Raw genomic sequence first — 16,544 nt, 5'->3', positions numbered from 1 at the left:
ATTGCTTAGAAAATTTTGACCAACTTTAAAAGCAATGCTCAGCTCTAACCATCCTCTTTGGTAAGTGTCACACCCGGTTTTAGAAGGCAAACCGAATGCGAACCATGTACGTGCCAGGATCAGTTATTCACGTACACAGCAGTTACATAATATGGACATCATCACACAGTGCTCAAAATAGTATTAATAAGGGAAATAGTCGATTACATCATACGTCTGAGACGTCCATATAGTTCTTACAATAAATCAAAGTGCGGAAGAGAAACGTAGATAACGCGGCCTTCACAGGCAGCCGACTGGGGGTTGCCGCTAACCCACACCTAGAACTCGTCGTAATCTTGGAACTCCTGGAAGTCTCCTTCCACAGCTTCATCTTCTCCTGAGCAGTGGTTGCAATGCTGACAACCTGGGGGGGGTTTGGTGTGTAGAGCAAGGGTGAGTACACATCAACATACTCAGCAAGCATCCTGTTTGGCTGTAGTGGACTAGCTTTATGTGGGGATAAGTCAAGCAGTTGCTTTTAGTTGGTCAGATTATTATTTACTAGTAGAAAGCCAAGTTTTAGCATTAACCCAAGTTATTAACCCGATGTACCCTTTCCAAACGGAAAGAATACCACTTACCAGCACCATAGTCATAACCAAAACCATCAATCTCATTGCCACCTGTAAACCAAAAGGTCTCTTATCAAGTACCACTAATCACTGGAGCTCCCTTGGCCGCTCATAACCGCGAGCACGGCTGATATATCAGTTTCATAACACTCTGCAGAGGTTGTGCACTTTACCCACAAGCCGTGATTCCCTCTCTGGCCCGGGCTTGCAAGACCCTTATTCACTCCCGAGGTGAATGGCCAAGGATTCACTACGAAGCCTCTACAAAGATTCCCCGGGGCTGTAGCCACCCGTTAGGTTTCCTAAATGCACCGCACTCCTCCCCAAGGGACAAATCAACCTTGGCAGAGCGAGCCGCATACACCGAGCCCCATTGACGGCACGACGGCTAAGTGAACTACACCCCGGATCCTCTAATTATTCAGCTAAGGGCACCCCATTCCACCCTCATGGTTGCACTGTTTTCCCGGGCGGTCATCCATAGAACAGGTCCTTACGGAGAGGCACTCGAGAAACCGCTCGAGCCCCCTTGAATACCACAAGTACAACATCATAATAAGAGAAGGGAAAACAGCGTATCATAGATAATCACATCATGTTCATTGATTAGAGTTGAGCAATAGCATCAGACTAAGTAGTAATAATCCGACCCAAATAGGTAAACAAGGACATGGATAACAAAAGCTAGTCAATCCTTAGGTATAAATGTGTAATGCGGGAGGTGAATTAAAGAATGAATAGGACAGAGATAGGTCAAAGGACACTTGCCTCCACCAAACGACTGCTGCTCAGGGGCTTCTCCTGCGAATTCCTCGGGCTCTTCGACCGGATCGTTCTCTATGCGAGCGCAAACACACATACATACATCCACATATTTAATACAAAAGAACAGTACACCATATAAGATAACAAATAAAGCGAATATGCATCAAGTATGACGTTCGATAACGCATTTGTTATGGTTAGAAAGAAACGGGAAAGGTCTCGCGGGGGGTTAAATTTTATACACTAATGACACAATTGGTTTTTAACAACATAATTCTGTTATATATATTTATATATATGATGGAAACCTAATCACTTTTAGTTGATCAACATTGCACAGGGTAAACAATTAACTACGTGAATCCATAACATAACGGAATTTTAAATTAAACTTCCTATTTTCCCATAGCATGAACAGTGATTAGCCTACTTAAAATACAGTAATTATGATCACAGAAAGTAAATAAAATTAAATAAAAAAAAAATAAAAAACAGAAGGGGGGGGGCGGTTGAACCGGCCCTAGGGCGGTTGAACCGGCCCTAGGCGGGGCGCGGGCGTGGGCGGGGCTGGCCGGGCGGCTGAGCCGCTGAGCCGGCCGGTTGAACCGGCGGCCAGGCGGGCGCGCGGGGGGGGGGGTCGGGCTGGGGAGGGCGGGCGGCGCAGGGGGCGGCCGAGCCGGCCGAGCAGGGGGCGGGCGGCCGAGCCGCAGGGCGCGCAGGGGCGCGGGGCAGGGCGCGGGGCAGGGCGCGGGGCAGGGCGCGGGACGGCCGAGTGGCCGAGCCGGCGGGGTGGGGCGGGCGGCCGAACCGGCCATGGGGCCGAGCGGCGAGGGGAAGGGGAGGGAGGAGAGGGGAGAGAGGGAGAGAGGGAGGAGGGGGGGGCTTACCGGCGTCGGGGATCGACGGCGAGGGGCGGCCGGCGGCAGGGGGCGGCGCGGCAAACAGGGGGCGGCGGCGGCTACCTAGGGCAGGGGGCGGGTAGGGGGTAGGGGCGGCGGCTTAGGTGGGGAGGGAGAAAATGAGGGGGGGAGAGGGAGAGGGTTAGGGAATAAGGGAAAGAGGGGGGGCGGCTGGGCCTTCCAGGCCCAAGAGGGGGGGCGCGCAGGGGCCTGGGCCGGCCGGGGTCGGCCCACGGCGCGGGAGGGAGAGAAAAAGAGGAGAGAAAAAGAGAGGGAGAAAAAAGAAAGAAAAGATCTTCTCCACATTTTCGAAATCCGATCTTTCTACATGAATGCAATTGCGCTTTCAAAGCAATCAAAAGAAATGCAAGGTTCGGCATGGTGCATCAAACAACATAAAGTATTTAGGGTTTTTCCTTACACGGGAATTCCAAACCGAATCCCGCTTAGAACTTTGGAAAAGGGTCAAGGTTTAGCGAGGGGAAAAAGAAAAAGAAAAGGTAACGCCCGAATTTTGGCGAGTAAAGAAAAGAAAAAATTCAACTGCAAAAATTCGGGGCGTTACAAACCTATCCCCCTTAAAAGAATCTCGCCCTCGAGATTCAGGGTTGGCTAGCAAAGAGCTCTGGGTACTTGGCCATCAGATCATCTTCACGCTCCCAGGTTGCTTCTTCCTCAGAGTGGTGATTCCATCTGACTTTGCACATTCTGACGGTCTTCCTTCGGGTGACTCTATCTGCAACCTCAAGGATCTGAGCTGGCTTCTCAACATAGGTCAAGTCCTCCTGGACTTCTAGACCTTCCACTGGCAACTGCTCTTCCGGCACACGCAAGCACTTCTTCAACTGAGACACATGAAAGACATTATGCACAGCAGACAAATTCTCTGGCAAACTGAGCTGATAAGCCACTTCTCCTCGTCTTGCAAGAATCTGATACGGACCAATGTAGCGGGGTGCTAGCTTGCCTTTCACTCCGAATCTTCTGACTCCTCTGATCGGTGACACTTTCAGATAAACAAAGTCTCCGACTTCGAAACTCAGCTCTCTTCTTCTTGTGTCTGCATAGCTTCGCTGCCTCGATTGCGCTATCTTCAGATTCTCTCGGACCATCTTGATGTTCTCTTCGGCTTCAAGCAGAATATCTGGCCCAAACACCTGCTTCTCTCCAGGCTGATCCCATTGCAACGGAGTTCTGCAACTCCTTCCATACAGCGCTTGAAACGGTGACATCTTCAAACTGGCCTGATAACTGTTGTTATAGGAAAACTCTGCATAAGGCAATCGCTTATCCCATCCGGACTGATCTTGCAACGCACAGGCTCTCAACATGTCTTCAAGGATTTGATTGGTTCTTTCAGTCTGACCATCTGTCTGCGGGTGATAAGCTGAACTGAAATTCAGATGCGTGCCCAAGGCTTCATGCAACTGCTGCCAGAAATGAGAGGTGAACTGCGTTCCTCTGTCTGACACTATCTTCTTTGGCACACCATGAAGACAAACGATCCGAGACATATACAATTCTGCCAATACTGCACTGTTGTAGTTGGTCTTGACAGGTATGAAGTGGGCTGACTTGGTCAAACGGTCCACTACTACCCAAATGGAATCGTAGCCGGCTCGAGTGCGAGGCAATCCGACTATGAAATCCATACCAATTTCATCCCATTTCCACTGAGGGATCTGCAACGGTTGCAACAATCCAGCAGGTCTCTGGTGTTCTGCCTTAATTCTTCGGCAACTATCGCACATAGCCACATGCTCTGCGATTTCCCTCTTCATTCCGTACCACCAGAATTTCTTCTTCAGATCCTGATACATCTTCTCACTGCCAGGGTGAATCGAATAAGCTGTCTCATGAGCTTCCTTAAGAATCAACTCCCGAATAGACTGGACATTGGGAACACACAAGCGGTCTTTGAACCATACCACACCTCCAGCATCTTCTCGAAAATCTTTGCCTCTGCCATCTAGAATCAATCGCCGAATCTCACTGATCTTCTCATCATTTCTCTGCGCTTCTTTGATTTCGCGCTCCAAGGTAGGTTCCAACTCAACCGTGACTCCTCGCGAATTGTTCAGAAATCCGAGACTCAACCTGTCAAACTCCTTGGCCAACTCATAAGGCATCGGGCGAGCGACCATCAGATTGACTTGACTCTTTCTGCTCAAAGCATCTGCCACTACGTTCGCTTTGCCTGGATGGTAATGAATCTCCAACTCATAGTCTTTGATCAATTCTAACCATCTTCGTTGCCTCATGTTCAACTCTGACTGAGTGAATATGTACTTCAGACTCTTATGGTCTGTGTAAACATCGCATTTCTGTCCATACAGATAGTGCCTCCATGTCTTCAGTGCGTGAACCACTGCTGCCAACTCTAGATCATGGATTGGGTAATTCTTCTCATGAACCTTCAGCTGTCGGGACGAGTAAGCCACAACTCTTCCCTCTTGCATCAACACACATCCCAAACCTGTGTAACAAGCATCGCAATACACCGAGAAGGGCTTGTGCACATCAGGCAAGACTAGGACAGGCGCTGTAGTCAACTTCTCTTTCAGCGCTTCAAAGGCCTCTTGGCATTTCTGGGTCCACTTGAACTCAACCTTGTTGCCTAGCAACGCTGTCATTGGCTTCGCAATCTTCGAAAACCCTTCAATGAATCGCCGATAATATCCGGCCATTCCAATGAAGCTCTTGATTTCTCGAGCATCCGTTGGCGCTTTCCAGTTTAGAATGTCTGCCACTTTCTTCGGATCCACAGCCAATCCTTCTTTGTTGATTATGTGACCCAAGAACAGGACTTCACTGATCCAGAACTCACACTTGCTCAACTTTGCATACAACTGGTGCTCTCGCAATCTCTGCAATACCATCCTCAAATGATCTGCATGCTCTGCTTCACTTTGAGAATAAACCAGAATGTCATCAATGAATACCACCACGAACTTATCAAGATAATCCATGAATACACTGTTCATCAAGTTCATAAAGAATGCTGGCGCATTGGTCAAACCAAAAGACATCACTGTGAACTCATATAAACCATACTTGGTAATGAATGCCGTCTTCGGAATGTCCGAAGGTCGGATCCTGAGCTGATGATAACCTGACCTCAGATCGATCTTGGAGAACACACTGGCTCCTCTCAACTGGTCGAACAGATCTTCTATTCTGGGCAAAGGATACTTGTTCTTGATCGTGACCTCATTCAAAGCTCGATAATCAATACACATCCTCTTGGTGCCATCTTTCTTCTCCACAAACAAGACAGGGGCGGCCCAAGGCGAAGTGCTTGGCCGGATGTAACCTTTCTCTGACAGCTCATCAATCTGCTTCTTAAGCTCAACCAACTCTGGTCCAGATATTCTGTAAGCTCTCTTAGAGATGGGGGCGGTTCCAGGAAGAAGCTCTATGGCAAACTCAACTTTCCGCTCTGGTGGCATACCCGGTAAATCCTTTGGAAACACATCTGGGAACTCGGACACAACCTTAATACTCTCAATTGGATCTGCTTCACTGCTATCGACAGCTATCTGATAACAACTTCCTTTCTTTGGCTCAGGCGGGACTAACTCGGTCACCACTTCCTCTCCTAGTGGGGACACCAACTTGATTGTCCTTTTATCACAACTGATAACTGCCTGATACTTATCTAGCCAATTCATCCCTAGGATGACATCTATTCCCTGAGTACCCATTACTATAAGGTTGGCGGGAAACGCTATCCCCCTTATTTCCACACTTATATTCAAACAAATGTTATCAGCTCGAACTCTACCACCGGCTGAGTCAATTTGAATGGGGGTTAACATGGTAGTAGCTGGAAGATTATGTGCTTCTACCCATGATGCAGTAATGAAAGAATGTGTTGCTCCAGTATCAAATAACACTTCTGCAATATGGGAGTCGACTGGGAACATACCTACTATCATGTCGGGGGTCTCCTGAACTGCTTCAGCTTCCAAGTGGTTCAATCTTCCATGATTATAGCGCGGCTGAGAGCGATTGCCTGCTCCAGGCTGAGACACATTCTGCTTTGCTGGGGCATTGGGGCCTGACTGCTGCTGGGCTGCCTTCTTCGGACATTGCATCACCCAGTGGCCTTGCTCTCCACAGTGGAAACATGCTCTGTTTCCAACCTGAGCTGGTGCTGCCTGACTGTTCTGCTGATTTGCTGGGGCAGGAAGACGAGGTGTCTGCTGATTCTGCCTCTGAAACTGACCTCCTCCTGACTGATTGCTCTGACGATTCTGGTACTGATGCTGAGGATACTGCCTTTGGAACTGCTGATACTGCTGACGCTGCTGATGCTGCTGAGATGGACGCTGGTTCTGCCTGAACTGCTGAGGTTGATTGCCTGAGAAACGGGGACGGCTGCTGCTTCCAGGCTGGGGTCCACTGATCTTGCGCTTACGATCTTCCATCTCCTTGCGCTTCCTTTCTGTCATGATTGCTCTGTCAATCAGGTGCTGGAATGTCGGGAAGGTGTGATTCATCAGCTGATACTGCAGAGGGTCAACCAAGCCTCTCAGGAAACGGTACTGTCGCTTGGCGTCGGTGTTGACATCTTCAGGAGCATAGCGAGACAATTGCAGAAACCTGTCTCGATACTCACTGACAGATGATGACCCTTGCTTAAGGGCCAGGAACTCCTCCTTCTTCACTGTCATCAGACCTGCAGGCACATGGTACTGACGAAAGCTACCTCGGAATTCTTCCCAGGTAATGGTGTCGGGGTTGGCATGGGTGGCGAGGTAAGACTCCCACCATGACTGGGCTGCTCCTCTCAACAGACGGGGACCATACAAGACTTTCTCCCGGTCATCGCACTGAGCTGTATGCAACTCCCGCTCCACAGTGCGCAGCCAATCTTCAGCATCCATGGGGTCAGAAGAGTGAGCGAACGTTGGTGGATGACCTCTCATGAATTCAGCACGCTTGTCTCTAGGCATCTGAGGCATCTGAGGCTGGGGTGGTGCTTGCTGCTGTTGCTGCTGCTGCTGCTGCTGAATGGCGGCCAGAGTCTGACCGATGGCTTGAACTGCCTGAGTCTGCATCAGAAACATCTGCTCGATCGACATCGGGGGCGGGGGCGGCAGGTGCTGCTGCTGGGGCACCTCATCCTGCGGAGCGGCTCGCTCCTGCTGAGCACGCCTTCCTCCTCTACGCCTGTTCTCTGACATCTGCAGAACGCAACCACACATCAGAACTGATCTGGCAAAGCTTGCAGCATAAGAAAAGAGTATAGAATTCTCCAACAGCACTGAACAGATGAGCATCTTCACTGATCTCCAACACAGACCACACAGCTTCTCAGATAAAGAGGAAAGGAGAATAATGGGTTTCCCAACTATATAACTAACTTTATTGACATAGTATGTAAACCAAAATGCAGGGGATACCCACACTCTGGTGACAATCATTACAAAGATCCAAATCAAACATAGTTCATCATGACAAACATAAATGCACAGGATATAGCAAACTACCCTGTCTAACTAAAACTAACTAAGACCGAGACTAACGCTAAGACTGAAGCTTCCATGTATATATTTATTTCGTATTAATTACAAGATCCAACTCTAACGATCTATGGTTCTAGATTTATCTTGGTCTTGCAGGCGGGATTGCCATAAGACTGGTGTCCACGCTGAGGTGAGCGGTACGGGTGCTGAGTCCCGACGGGAGCGGGGGAACCACCGTCCAGGTGACGACGTTCCGCGCGCTCAGCCCGCAACAGGGCGATCTCAGCACGAGCCCTACTCAGCTCGTCTAATGCATGGTCCAGCTCCGTGTTTAGCACGGCGGCTAGGTTGACTGTGCTGCTCAACCTAGGATTGCCCTCACCGACAGGTGAGACAATCACGCCTCCTGTGCTGCCAGATGAACGGCGGGGGTAATACTTCAGGTCAAGACCGTCAGCTGCCCCACCGAAAACCGAGCAGTAGTGCGAAAGCGCACGCCGTGCAGCATCTTGCATGGCTGCCTCAGCTGAGTCCCGCTCAGAGATAGAATAGTGCTCTGAACAGGCCTCTGCACCCTGGAGACTGTCCTCCGGGCAGCGCACCAAGCAAGTTGCCTCCCAGCGGTCCGGGTAGACCCCGCGACTATGCTGGTAGACCACACAGCGATACTCGACGGACCAAGTATGCCGGTCAAATGCCCGACGTAGCAGGGTGTCGAGCGCATCATGGAAGTGACACCCGCGAGCAGCGTCGCGAGTGATGGGTCGAGCAACCCATCCTTCCGGCTCAGGGTTAGCAGAGAAGTCGGTGTCGTGGCTCGAGCTGTCGTCGCCTCCTCCGTCGTCTGGGTCTCCTCCAGCAGCTACTCCAGAGGCTGGGGCGCCCAGTGGTGGTGCAGGGGGCGGCTCCAGAGGAAGCACAGGGGAGCAGCTCCTCACAGACTCTATCTCCTGGTGGAGCGAGAAGGAAGAGCTCTGCTGCTCCTGTCGTCGACGTTCCTGCTCCTCACGCAGGCGATGGTGTAGTCTCTCCAAGTGGCTGGACTGTCCGGCCACAGGACGGCGAAGCGGACGCTCAGCAAGGCGGGAGGGTAAGAAGGGGATGACTGACTTTCGTGCAGTGTGTCTAAGTCGAGCCATCTACAAAAGACATCGCAAGCAAAAGGGTGAGAACAGAATTAATATGACCAGCAAGTAATGAATCATAAATAAATGAAGGATCAGAATAAAACATAATTTTCAGCAAGGTATAATATGTAGTAGAACATAGGTTTGGTCAGTAGGACCAACTTTTGAAGGGATGTCAAAGTCAAGGAAGAGACAGAGGTCTATAATCCTTAGAACGGCCATTCTACTCTAGGTTAGCGGTCCTACAGTCAGCACGGCTTTGATACCACTTATGTCACACCCGGTTTTAGAAGGCAAACCGAATGCGAACCATGTACGTGCCAGGATCAGTTATTCACGTACACAGCAGTTACATAATATGGACATCATCACACAGTGCTCAAAATAGTATTAATAAGGGAAATAGTCGATTACATCATACGTCTGAGACGTCCATATAGTTCTTACAATAAATCAAAGTGCGGAAGAGAAACGTAGATAACGCGGCCTTCACAGGCAGCCGACTGGGGGTTGCCGCTAACCCACACCTAGAACTCGTCGTAATCTTGGAACTCCTGGAAGTCTCCTTCCACAGCTTCATCTTCTCCTGAGCAGTGGTTGCAATGCTGACAACCTGGGGGGGGTTTGGTGTGTAGAGCAAGGGTGAGTACACATCAACATACTCAGCAAGCATCCTGTTTGGCTGTAGTGGACTAGCTTTATGTGGGGATAAGTCAAGCAGTTGCTTTTAGTTGGTCAGATTATTATTTACTAGTAGAAAGCCAAGTTTTAGCATTAACCCAAGTTATTAACCCGATGTACCCTTTCCAAACGGAAAGAATACCACTTACCAGCACCATAGTCATAACCAAAACCATCAATCTCATTGCCACCTGTAAACCAAAAGGTCTCTTATCAAGTACCACTAATCACTGGAGCTCCCTTGGCCGCTCATAACCGCGAGCACGGCTGATATATCAGTTTCATAACACTCTGCAGAGGTTGTGCACTTTACCCACAAGCCGTGATTCCCTCTCTGGCCCGGGCTTGCAAGACCCTTATTCACTCCCGAGGTGAATGGCCAAGGATTCACTACGAAGCCTTTACAAAGATTCCCCGGGGCTGTAGCCACCCGTTAGGTTTCCTAAATGCACCGCACTCCTCCCCAAGGGACAAATCAACCTTGGCAGAGCGAGCCGCATACACCGAGCCCCATTGACGGCACGACGGCTAAGTGAACTACACCCCGGATCCTCTAATTATTCAGCTAAGGGCACCCCATTCCACCCTCATGGTTGCACTGTTTTCCCGGGCGGTCATCCATAGAACAGGTCCTTACGGAGAGGCACTCGAGAAACCGCTCGAGCCCCCTTGAATACCACAAGTACAACATCATAATAAGAGAAGGGAAAACAGCGTATCATAGATAATCACATCATGTTCATTGATTAGAGTTGAGCAATAGCATCAGACTAAGTAGTAATAATCCGACCCAAATAGGTAAACAAGGACATGGATAACAAAAGCTAGTCAATCCTTAGGTATAAATGTGTAATGCGGGAGGTGAATTAAAGAATGAATAGGACAGAGATAGGTCAAAGGACACTTGCCTCCACCAAACGACTGCTGCTCAGGGGCTTCTCCTGCGAATTCCTCGGGCTCTTCGACCGGATCGTTCTCTATGCGAGCGCAAACACACATACATACATCCACATATTTAATACAAAAGAACAGTACACCATATAAGATAACAAATAAAGCGAATATGCATCAAGTATGACGTTCGATAACGCATTTGTTATGGTTAGAAAGAAACGGGAAAGGTCTCGCGGGGGGTTAAATTTTATACACTAATGACACAATTGGTTTTTAACAACATAATTCTGTTATATATATTTATATATATGATGGAAACCTAATCACTTTTAGTTGATCAACATTGCACAGGGTAAACAATTAACTACGTGAATCCATAACATAACGGAATTTTAAATTAAACTTCCTATTTTCCCATAGCATGAACAGTGATTAGCCTACTTAAAATACAGTAATTATGATCACAGAAAGTAAATAAAATTAAATAAAAAAAAATAAAAAACAGAAGGGGGGGGGGCGGTTGAACCGGCCCTAGGGCGGTTGAACCGGCCCTAGGCGGGGCGCGGGCGTGGGCGGGGCTGGCCGGGCGGCTGAGCCGCTGAGCCGGCCGGTTGAACCGGCGGCCAGGCGGGCGCGCGGGGGGGGGGGGTCGGGCTGGGGAGGGCGGGCGGCGCAGGGGGCGGCCGAGCCGGCCGAGCAGGGGGCGGGCGGCCGAGCCGCAGGGCGCGCAGGGGCGCGGGGCAGGGCGCGGGGCAGGGCGCGGGGCAGGGCGCGGGACGGCCGAGTGGCCGAGCCGGCGGGGTGGGGCGGGCGGCCGAACCGGCCATGGGGCCGAGCGGCGAGGGGAAGGGGAGGGAGGAGAGGGGAGAGAGGGAGAGAGGGAGGAGGGGGGGGCTTACCGGCGTCGGGGATCGACGGCGAGGGGCGGCCGGCGGCAGGGGGCGGCGCGGCAAACAGGGGGCGGCGGCGGCTACCTAGGGCAGGGGGCGGGTAGGGGGTAGGGGCGGCGGCTTAGGTGGGGAGGGAGAAAATGAGGGGGGGAGAGGGAGAGGGTTAGGGAATAAGGGAAAGAGGGGGGGGCGGCTGGGCCTTCCAGGCCCAAGAGGGGGGGCGCGCAGGGGCCTGGGCCGGCCGGGGTCGGCCCACGGCGCGGGAGGGAGAGAAAAAGAGGAGAGAAAAAGAGAGGGAGAAAAAAGAAAGAAAAGATCTTCTCCACATTTTCGAAATCCGATCTTTCTACATGAATGCAATTGCGCTTTCAAAGCAATCAAAAGAAATGCAAGGTTCGGCATGGTGCATCAAACAACATAAAGTATTTAGGGTTTTTCCTTACACGGGAATTCCAAACCGAATCCCGCTTAGAACTTTGGAAAAGGGTCAAGGTTTAGCGAGGGGAAAAAGAAAAAGAAAAGGTAACGCCCGAATTTTGGCGAGTAAAGAAAAGAAAAAATTCAACTGCAAAAATTCGGGGCGTTACAGTAAGCCTTACACTTCACATGAACTCCCACCTTTGGCGAGTTCATTCACATTATTCCCCACAACTTGTTGAGCGATGAACGTATGTGAGCTCACTCTTGCTGTCTCACACGCCCCCCACAGGTCAAGAACAGGTACCGCAGGATGAGGCGCTTGGAGGATGCTGCGATGTGTTCGTGAGAGGTCTAGGTCGTCGTCTCCCAGTCAACTTTGGGTTGCTGGACCGTTGTCTCCTTATAATGTAATTATTTACTTATTTTGTATAGAACTCCTGTTATGTAGTAAAGATGTGACATTCGATCCTGTGCCATGATTCATCATATGTGTGAGACTTGGTCCCAGCACACCTGGTGATTATGTTTACGCCCGGGCTTTTGGACCCCTAAAACCCGGGTGTTACAGAAGTGGTATCAGAGGAATGTTGACTGTAGGACGAAACCTAGGTAGAACTGGACAACCAATATTTACTTACCTTTGCTACTCTAATTCTTTTCTGAACTTTTCTTAATATTTCCTCATCTATTTCCGCTTTACTCTGATTATTCTTACCTTTTCTTTCTAAAGACAAAAGTGGATTTCACACTTTGAAATCCTGTGCCTAAAGTGACCTTTAGAAATAGGAGACCTACTCGTAGGAACAAAAAAAAAATCAAAACTATTTTAGTAAATATTGATATGCTTGAATGCTTGTTCTTATGATACTTGTTTGATTTGGATCTTTGATTGAGTGGGATGAGTTGTGGAGTAATGTCCATAATTACATCTGCATATACATATAGGTATAAATATAAATAAATAAAATTCATAAGATAACTAAACAACCTGGTTTATCCTCCATTAAAGTGTATCTATTTTATATAGATCCGTCATCTTAAAAGACTCTCTCTTATCTTAATTGGTCCATCTTATCTTAAAAGATACTCTCTTATCTTAATAGACTCATCTTATCTTGAAAAGATTTTATCTCATCTTAATAGAACTAACTGGCCTCAAAAGATTCTATCTTATCTTTATGGATCCGTCTTATCCTAATAAGCATACTTATCCACCCTAGTTTCACAACCATGATCTAATGCAAATTAATTAGATCATATCTAGTCAAACTAGTCATACCAATCTAATCTAGATCTCATCTAACCTAATATGATCTAATATAAAGTGAGTTACATAAATAGGTTAGTTAATACTGGTGAAATAGATTAAACCCTATAAACATGTTTTGGGCATAAGTTAGTGCCTCAGATCAACTCAGCCATACATTGCCAATAGGTTACATACTCCATCTATGCTAACCTATTGATAAACAAGATGTTGTCCTACCCATATACCCCCGCTATCTTAACTATATCTCCCTAGCTCGGATGGAGACACCAAGACCAAAAGAGGGGAGGAGATCAACCTCGACAAGGAAGGATATAATAGTCAAAGCGGATCTCGAGATGAATCAAGACATAAACATTTTGGATGAAGTCTTTTCCTGGTCATAATCTTTCTTACCTCAACCTGTTCAGCCCATGTCCTACATAATAAGTAGCTGGATACCTATACTCTTCTAATCACCCACTATTGACTATAAAAAAATGAGACTCTGGATTTTTGAACCAATTATAGACATAAAGCTGAATTACAAACCAATTCTTTTATATCACTTTTCTTACAAATCTCGAGGACGAGATTGCTGTTAAGGGGGGTAGAATTTGTAGCATCCAAAAATCCTAACTTTGGGATTCATAAAAGTTGGTCCAAAATATTTGAGTAAATCTTGATAAATATTGTACATTACTTTCTCCTAAAGTAAATAAGACATGAATATTAATTTGTGCATGAAATTTTAAATTGACTACACAGTCAAAATAAGATTTTCTTAGAATGTGTGTACTTCATATTTGGAAATATTTACTAAATGAATAAAGTAACTAAAAAAGTAAAACTTATACTTATGCATCTCATCCTGGAGTTTGTTCGTGCATAAAAATGAAGTGGAATCTTGAAAACTAGGTCCAAATTTGAAATTGTAATTGAAATTTAAAAACATGGAAGAAACAAAAAAAAGGAAACAGAAAATAAAAAGAAAAAAATGAAGGAAGATTTACCTGTGGTGGCGCTCGGCCCAGCACCATTGCCATATTCCCCATAGCCACATCTCTTCTTTTCCTTTATTTAATCCTCTTGCCGCACATGATGTCAGCATGACACAAGTGTGACATCAAGCAAGCAACACATGCAGTCGTATTTCCATGCACACGTCTACTTCTAGGTAGTCGCCGTCGCCGACATGTGGACCACAGGATCACGTACGAAGCTCTGCGCCTTGCTCGTTCAGAACCGTGTCTTCCTTCCTTATCGTAACAAACCATGCCGAAGTCCGAACACCGCGCACGCTTGACCACTAAAACAACCTCCGCCGAGATTGCCGTCTGTTGTAACGTCCCAGGGCAGATCTCCCCTGGCCGTGGGGAATATAAAACCCAACCCCGTACCTCAGGTTCTCCATCTGGGCCGATCACGAGAACGCTGAGAGCTCGCCATATCCGAAGACATAGAGAGCTCGACATCACCTGCCACCATTGCCAGGAAGGTGTAGCTGCGAGGGAAACTTTAGTCATGCCATTGTTCTATCTCGGTGGGCGGCCGTGGCTAGTCGTCGTTCACCTGGAGCGCGTGCGAGTTCATCAACGGAGAATAGTTCTTTCCACCGAGCTCTCAGCGATACCCTGGACAACATCGCCATTGCCCTCGCCATAGGTACGACTCCTATATTTGTTGTTTTCCTGGTTATGCATCACGGTCAGAACATATCTACACTGGTGGCCGAGTTCGTCTGTACCTTGTACACGACTCGACAGCCATGTAGCCCATTGTGTGGCCGGACTCTAGCCAACGAGATCATGCCACGTCGTCTATAATCCGTGAAATATTATTTACGTAATATATTTGCGTTGTAGATCTATTTCAAATTGTTCCAGTTGAGTTAGATTTGTAATAATATCGCCTACTTATTAGAAACATTATTTTGTCACGACACATGTTTTGATTAATTAATTAATTAATTAATTGTTCACTCGAGGATTATTAAAATGTAGATTTAGTTAAAACTAAGTTATAGTTTTGATATGCGCTTTATAAATACCTGTTAATGTGGTTAATATCAATTCGAATGTTTTTTTGTTTATTAAAACTTGTTTAGTATAAACATGATATATGTTAGTGATTCCCGCGTGTTGCGCTCGTCGTCATCGCGCTATTCACGAATGTTGTCGCGCATCGTTCACACGTATCGCGTGCTGTCCGAGCCTAATATTAAATCATTTCGCCATATTCTTGTATTAAATAGTCCCTAGACTTTTATGAAATAGAACTCGCAGTCCACATCAACACAAAAGGTATTGCTTATAGGTCCTGTTTTTATCACTCTAGTCCCTAGAGTTTATTTTTAATGCAAAATAGATATCAAAATAATCTAAAACTTATTTAACCCATAACTTTTGTGATTTAACTCCGTTTTACACCGTTTCGGATGCGTTAGTTTCGCAATAACAATGTCTACACTTCCGTAGCATTATTTTAGCAAATAACATATTTCCAAAAATAAATATTTAATATATGCTTATTAGATTATTCCTACCAATCAAAATTAGTCTATCTATGATTATAATGTAACTAAAATATTATTACTACTAAAGTATGATATAGATTAAAGTTATTCATTTAATATCTTTATCACATGATTTATAAAATCAACATAAAGACCTAGAACTAATTGGTTAATCACATTGATCATCCGAAAACTTTTCCTCTTCAACCAAACTCTGAATTTAGTAATTCTTGTTCCTACGAGCTCGCTACGCAGCGTAGAATATTATTATGCAGTTTGTTCTTATGTTTGGTGTGATGTTAATTTTGCCCATACCATGTTTGTTTGTATTGCTACGACTAGCAGCGAGGTTACGAGTCACCTGAAGATCATCCTGGTACCTGGAATCTCAAGTCCCAGGCAAGTTGTGCCCTTGATCACTTCTTTTTACCTACTCATGTTCTGATTAATCATAATGATCTGCATAGGTTAATTTTGATGGGACCCAATAGGTTACCCTAGTTTGATTATCTTTATACCTTGTTTACCACTGAACTTTTTGGGTAGTACTTGCTAGTGCTTTATGTGGTTTTGGGTATGAAGATACATTATTCATGATCACACTTTTATTATTTGTTTATTACTACTATTCATGATAAGATCATTATGTTAATTGGAACATGGAGCGACCACCCGGGAAAACAGTGCTACCACAAGGGAGGAATGGGACCCCTTGGCTGATTAATTAGGAAAGCTAGTGGAAGACTACCTTACCCGAAAGGGGCAAGGGCAGTAGGGGAGTGGTCAGTGTAGGGAGGCCCTCGGGAGGATTTTGCTGCGATGGCGGTCCTGCAAGGGATTCCTGCATTGGAGCTTCCTATAAACTGTAGCGGGTTTTCTGAAGCTAGTGGAACTTTATAAAGGCCTCGTAGTGTTACCCTGCCTCGCCTCCTCGGTAGAGGTGTATGGGAAGTCGCGATCCCTTGGCAGATGGGTAACATGACTTGTGGGTAAAGATGCGCAACCTCTGCAGAGTGTAAAAC

This window comes from Zea mays, chromosome 3 (assembly GCF_902167145.1).
Source record: "Zea mays cultivar B73 chromosome 3, Zm-B73-REFERENCE-NAM-5.0, whole genome shotgun sequence".
Lineage (NCBI taxonomy): Eukaryota > Viridiplantae > Streptophyta > Magnoliopsida > Poales > Poaceae > Zea > Zea mays.
The sequence above is the reverse complement of the archived record's forward strand: the minus strand, read 5'-3'. Positions refer to the sequence as shown.